This window comes from Thalassophryne amazonica, chromosome 9, assembly GCF_902500255.1.
Source record: "Thalassophryne amazonica chromosome 9, fThaAma1.1, whole genome shotgun sequence".
Taxonomy (NCBI): domain Eukaryota; kingdom Metazoa; phylum Chordata; class Actinopteri; order Batrachoidiformes; family Batrachoididae; genus Thalassophryne; species Thalassophryne amazonica.
This window is the reverse complement of record NC_047111.1, coordinates 26741915-26747914: the sequence shown is the minus strand read 5'-3', so window position 1 is coordinate 26747914 and position 6000 is coordinate 26741915.

Here is a 6000-nt window from a genome sequence, read left to right as displayed (position 1 = left end):
TAAGAGGGACTTCTATGAGCTTGCCGGGTTTCCAAATGTTATGGGGCAATTGACTGCACGCATGTGCATCTGAAACCACCCTCGGTTAATGATTATGCATATGTTAACAGAAAGAATTATCATTCAATCAATGTGCAGCTCATCTGTGATGCTCATATGCATCTTGTGAACGTTGTTGCGTGGTGGCCAGGGAGCACCCATGATGCATTCATATTCCAACACAGCAGCGTGGCAAGAAGACTACAGGATGGCATGGTGCACGGCTTTCTCCTGGGTAAACTAAATAGATGACATGCATTCTATTTGTTATGCCTGACTAACACTTTTCAGTAATGCTTTCTTTCATTCCAGATGATAAGGGTTATCCTTTAATGGTAAATCTTATTACGCCACTGCACAACCCACTCACAGCGCAGGAGCAGCGCTTTAACCTGGCCCACACAAAGACCCGTGTGGTTGTGGAGTGCTGTGCAGGCCTGCTGAAGGGCAGGTGGATGTGTCTTGGGCATGCAGGAGGAACACTCCTGTACAAACCAGAGAAGGTCTGCCTTATAATTTTGGCCTGCTCGGTGCTGCACAATATTGCGTTGGACTTCCATGTGCCTTATGGAGAAGGAATCCCCAATGACCCCATCGAGCAGGATCTGTGGCCAATTCCTCCTGCAGCTCGGGCCATTCAATTAAGGCAACAGCTCATTCATTGTTTCTAAAGTAAGTAAATGATGACAATACAACCCCTGGCAAAAATTATGGAATCACCGGCCTCGGAGGATGTTCATTCAGTTGTTTAATTTTGTAGAAAAAAAGCAGATCACAGACATGACACAAAACTAAAGTCATTTCAAATGGCAACTTTCTGGCTTTAAGAAACACTATAAGAAATCAAGAAAACAAATTGTGGCAGTCAGTAATGGTTACTTTTTTAGACCAAGCAGAGGGAAAAAAATATGGACTCACTCAATTCTGAGGAAAAAATTATGGAATCACCCTGTAAATTTTCATCCCCAAAACTAACACCTGCATCAAATCAGATCTGCTCATTAGTCTGCATCTAAAAAGGAGTGATCACACCTTGGAGAGCTGTTGCACCAAGTGGACTGACATGAATCATGGCTCCAACACGAGAGATGTCAACTGAAACAAAGGAGAGGATTATCAAACTCTTAAAAGAGGGTAAATCATCACGCAATGTTGCAAAAGATGTTGGTTGTTCACAGTCAGCTGTGTCTAAACTCTGGACCAAATACAAACAACATGGGAAGGTTGTTAAAGGCAAACATACTGGTAGACCAAGGAAGACATCAAAGCGTCAAGACAGAAAACTTAAAGCAATATGTCTCAAAAATCGAAAATGCACAACAAAACAAATGAGGAACGAATGGGAGGAAACTAGAGTCAACGTCTGTGACCGAACTGTAAGAAACCGCCTAAAGGAAATGGGATTTACATACAGAAAAGCTAAACGAAAGCCATCATTAACACCTAAACAGAAAAAAACAAGGTTACAATGGGCTAAGGAAAAGCAGTCGTGGACTGTGGATGACTGGATGAAAGTCATATTCAGTGATGAATCTCGAATCTGCATTGGACAAGGTGATGATGCTGGAACTTTTGTTTGGTGCCGTTCCAATGAGATTTATAAAGATGACTGCCTGAAGAGAACATGTAAATTTCCACAGTCATTGATGATATGGGGCTGCATGTCAGGTAAAGGCACTGGGGAGATGGCTGTCATTACATCATCAATAAATGCACAAGTTTATGTTGATATTTTGGACACTTTTCTTATCCCATCAATTGAAAGGATGTTTGGTAATGATGAAATCATTTTTCAAGATGATAATGCATCTTACCATAGAGCAAAAATTGTGAAAACATTCCTTGCAAAAAGACACATAGGGTCAATGTCATGGCCTGCAAATAGTCCGGATCTTAATCCAATTGAAAATCTTTGGTGGAAGTTGAAGAAAATGGTCCATGACAAGGCTCCAACCTGCAAAGCTGATCTGGCAACAGCAATCAGAGAAAGTTGGAGCCAGATTGATGAAGAGTACTGTTTGTCACTCATTAAGTCCATGCCTCAGAGACTGCAAGATGTTATAAAAGCCAGATGTGGTGCAACAAAATACTAGTGATGTGTTGGAGCGTTCTTTTGTTTTTCATGATTCCATAATTTTTTCCTCAGAATTGAGTGATTCCATATTTTTTCCCTCTGCTTGGTCTAAAAAAAGTAACCATTACTGACTGCCACAATTTTTTTCCTGATTTCTTATAGTGTTTCTTAAAGCCAGAAAGTTGCCATTTGAAATGACTTTAGTTTTGTGTCATGTCTGTGATCTGCTTTTTTTTTCTACAAAATTAAACAACTGAATGAACATCCTCTGAGGCCGGTGATTCCATAATTTTTGCCAGGGGTTGTATATGAACACATTTATTTCTTCAAATTGTCATTTATATTAACGAGGGTCCGGTTTATTTCAGAGAGTTTTGCGTTTATTTGTATTAATTGATTTATGATGGCATCTTGTCGCTGTAGGACCTCCTCTGTCAAAACTCTGGGCCTGGGGAGAGGCCTGCGGCCTGAGGCCTGGACGGGTGCAGCCTCCGACTGCTCTGGATCTGCTGCCCGGTGCAGGTCTCCAGATCGTCGCACATTAGATGGCTGCTCATGATTGTCTGTGAAAATGTATTTATGATTTATTTTGTGGTTAATAAAATGAACAAAAACATTTGTATTTTGGATTATTTAAGATATAAATAGACACTAACCTGAATCTGTATGTTCGCATGCAGCAGTGTCCACTTCTGCATCCTTTAATATCCCCTCCACACACACAGAGCCAATGAGCGCAGCCACTCGCTCCTCAGTGGTGCTCAATTTTGGAGCATCCGTTTTGTTTGGATTTTCATGTCTGACCATTTCTTTTTTACCTGAATAATGATTAGACACATTTTAATTGTTGGATCATGCTCGTTTAGCCTTAGGCTTATAAATTGATTAATTGACCTACCTCTGCAGGCGTCCTGACTACGGGTCCAACCTGATTCACAAGACTGGTTATTATTTGCCAGGTTTTGGTTTTTTGGCCTCCTTTTATCCCACTCTTTAGACTCCCAAAGAGTATGGTTTTATGTTTTTCTACTTCGGTAGTTATGACTTCAATCTCCTGATCGGTGAATTTCTTTTTCTTTGCCGTCTTCCTGGCTTCCATTTCGTGAAATGAGGGTGTGTCTGAAGCGGAGTCTGAATATTTATGGGTGTGTTCATTATAATTATGATTGTTTTCACCCACTGCATTTATCAAGGTCATGTCGGGTGTACGCTGGAAATGGGCAGGTACGCACTGCTTGATACATGTCATGGCAACTTTGGTGTACTTCAAATTTACACCGGACATCTATGCCATAAGCGCATGACGTTGATACATGAGGCCCATTGTACGTTCAAAAATCACACGTCAGACTTGTGTTTCCAGAAGCAAACCGTAAACAAAAGCTTTTTTTTCAAACTTAATTTACAAAAACTCTTGATGGGAGACAAAGTTTAAAAACAAAACAAACAAAAAAAAAACATTACAAGACAGGTCTGCGGTGTTTGCACAAGCACAGTGTGAGAGGTTGGATGCTTGTAGCGCTTCAGCAGTGGGATACCCTCACGACCGCCGACCAGAATATCAAACAGGTTTGATTTTCATCTGACCATCAATCAATCAATCAATCAATTTTTTTTTTATATAGCGCCAAATCACAACAAACAGTTGCCCCAAGGCGCTTTATATTGTAAGGCAAGGCCATACAATAATTATGTAAAACCCCAACGGTCAAAACGACCCCCTGTGAGCAAGCACTTGGCTACAGTGGGAAGGAAAAACTCCCTTTTAACAGGAAGAAACCTCCAGCAGAACCAGGCTCAGGGAGGGGCAGTCTTCTGCTGGGACTGGTTGGGGCTGAGGGAGAGAACCAGGAAAAAGACATGCTGTGGAGGGGAGCAGAGATCGATCACTAATGATTAAATGCAGAGTGGTGCATACAGAGCAAAAAGAGAAAGAAACAGTGCATCATGGGAACCCCCCAGCAGTCTACGTCTATAGCAGCATAACTAAGGGATGGTTCAGGGTCACCTGATCCAGCCCTAACTATAAGCTTTAGCAAAAAGGAAAGTTTTAAGCCTAATCTTAAAAGTAGAGAGGGTGTCTGTCTCCCTGATCTGAATTGGGAGCTGGTTCCACAGGAGAGGAGCCTGAAAGCTGAAGGCTCTGCCTCCCATTCTACTCTTACAAACCCTAGGAACTACAAGTAAGCCTGCAGTCTGAGAGCGAAGCGCTCTATTGGGGTGATATGGTACTACGAGGTCCCTAAGATAAGATGGGACCTGATTATTCAAAACCTTATAAGTAAGAAGAAGAATTTTAAATTCTATTCTAGAATTAACAGGAAGCCAATGAAGAGAGGCTAATATGGGTGAGATATGCTCTCTCCTTCTAGTCCCCGTCAGTACTCTAGCTGCAGCATTTTGAATTAACTGAAGGCTTTTTAGGGAACTTTTAGGACAACCTGATAATAATGAATTACAATAGTCCAGCCTAGAGGAAATAAATGCATGAGTTAGTTTTTCAGCATCACTCTGAGACAAGACCTTTCTGATTTTAGAGATATTGCGTAAATGCAAAAAAGCAGTCCTACATATTTGTTTAATATGCGCTTTGAATGACATATCCTGATCAAAAATGACTCCAAGATTTCTCACAGTATTACTAGAGGTCAGGGTAATGCCATCCAGAGTAAGGATCTGGTTAGACACCATGTTTCTAAGATTTGTGGGGCCAAGTACAATAACTTCAGTTTTATCTGAGTTTAAAAGCAGGAAATTAGAGGTCATCCATGTCTTTATGTCTGTAAGACAATCCTGCAGTTTAGCTAATTGGTGTGTGTCCTCTGGCTTCATGGATAGATAAAGCTGGGTATCATCTGCATAACAATGAAAATTTAAGCAATACCGTCTAATAATACTGCCTAAGGGAAGCATGTATAAAGTGAATAAAATTGGTCCTAGCACAGAACCTTGTGGAACTCCATAATTAACTTTAGTCTGTGAAGAAGATTCCCCATTTACATGAACAAATTGTAATCTATTAGACAAATATGATTCAAACCACCGCAGCGCAGTGCCTTTAATACCTATGGCATGCCCTAATCTCTGTAATAAAATTTTATGGTCAACAGTATCAAAAGCAGCACTGAGGTCTAACAGAACAAGCACAGAGATGAGTCCACTGTCCGAGGCTATAAGAAGATCATTTGTAACCTTCACTAATGCTGTTTCTGTACTATGATGAATTCTAAAACCTGACTGAAACTCTTCAAATAGACCATTCCTCTGCAGATGATCAGTTAGCTGTTTTACAACTACCCTTTCAAGAATTTTTGAGAGAAAAGGAAGGTTGGAGATTGGCCTATAATTAGCTAAGATAACTGGGTCAAGTGATGGCTTTTTAAGTAATGGTTTAATTACTGCCACCTTAAAAGCCTGTGGTACATAGCCAACTAACAAAGATAGATTGATCATATTTAAGATCAAAGCATTAAATAATGGTAGGGCTTCCTTGAGCAGCCTGGTAGGAATGGGGTCTAATAAACATGTTGATGGTTTGGATGAAGTAACTAATGAAAATAACTCAGACAGAACAATCGGAGAGAAAGAGTCTAACCAGATACCGGCATCACTGAAAGCAGCCAAAGATAACGATACGTCTTTGGGATGGTTATGAGTAATTTTTTTCTCTAATAGTTAAAATTTTGTTAGCAAAGAAAGTCATGAAGTCATTACTAGTTAAAGTTAATGGAATACTCAGCTCAATAGAGCTCTGACTCTTTGTCAGCCTGGCTACAGTGCTGAAAAGAAACCTGGGGTTGTTCTTATTTTCTTCAATTAGTGATGAGTAGAAAGATGTCCTATCTTTACGGAGGGCTTTTTTATAGAGCAACAGACTCTTTTTCCAG